Genomic DNA, 991 nt, shown 5'->3' on the forward strand with positions numbered 1-991 from the left:
GTGTTGTTATACCCTGTTTGAACAAAGTAACTAACTTTTGGTCCAATGGGATAGCATTAACTAGCAAAAAGAAAATCCTTTGTGTCCAAATGGCCAGAACACAATTTGAGGGTTTAATGACTATCCAATTCTGTCAATTATAAATTAACCTCCACTAAAATGCAAGAGGATTTTTACAAAAATGAATATTGCTCTCACTTTATTCACAGCCTCAAACTTGAACAGGTATTTTTTCCAATATAAAAATATATAAACTGAAAAATACAGTTAAGTTAGAAGCGTTCCAATGGTACTTAATTGTCTCCATTTCAAGCACAATATGTGCTACTTCTGACCTGAATGTCAGAGAATTGCTGCTGTTTAGAGAAAACGAGGACTCGTTATCCCATCTATGATGCTGTTGGCTCATGGAGTTCCCAAACTGACAGCTCTTCACTAGGGGTGTAAATCGGATGGTTCGTCACGATACGATACGATATCGATTCTCATACCCAGCGATACGATATTTGCCGATACCTCAAAAAATTCTATGATACGATTATGATTCGATTCGATACAGGAGTATATCGATCGATATATCGATATTATGATATTATTAGGGATGCACCGATGCCGATACTGGTATCGGTATCGGGCCCGATTTCGCCACTTCGTGTGTTTTTTTTTTCTGCTACTAAGCGACTAATAAAATTTTGGTCGACCAAGCCTCTTCTCGTCGACTAACGGTTAGTCGATTATTAGGGGGCAGCCCTACCAAGAACGATATGTTTTTAACCCTTGCACTGTGCTGAAAATCCTTAACCTAACCTAAATCACCAGCCTTTTAACAATTGCTTGTGAATCACTTTCACAAGATTTTCTTTAAATTAGCACAGGTTTTGAATTTCTTTTTTGGGGGAACTGATTCCTTGCTGATCTGAGTTTACGCACCTCAGTTTTTAGTTTAGTAAATAATTTAAATAAAAATGAGGTGCTTAAGCTCCAACAAGGG

The 991-nt window shown here is 37.3% G+C and overlaps 1 protein-coding gene across 1 annotated transcript in view; it reads right to left on the reverse strand.

The window, feature by feature from the left end:
* The window catches only part of LOC107740168 (actin-binding LIM protein 3-like), a 67,827-nt gene that overhangs the window by 42,030 nt on the left and 24,806 nt on the right, over window positions 1-991 (reverse strand). The window lies entirely within an intron of this gene.

The sequence above is a fragment of the Sinocyclocheilus rhinocerous genome, unplaced genomic scaffold, assembly GCF_001515625.1.
Source record: "Sinocyclocheilus rhinocerous isolate Xijiao unplaced genomic scaffold, SAMN03320098_v1.1 scaffold584, whole genome shotgun sequence".
Classification (NCBI taxonomy): domain Eukaryota; kingdom Metazoa; phylum Chordata; class Actinopteri; order Cypriniformes; family Cyprinidae; genus Sinocyclocheilus; species Sinocyclocheilus rhinocerous.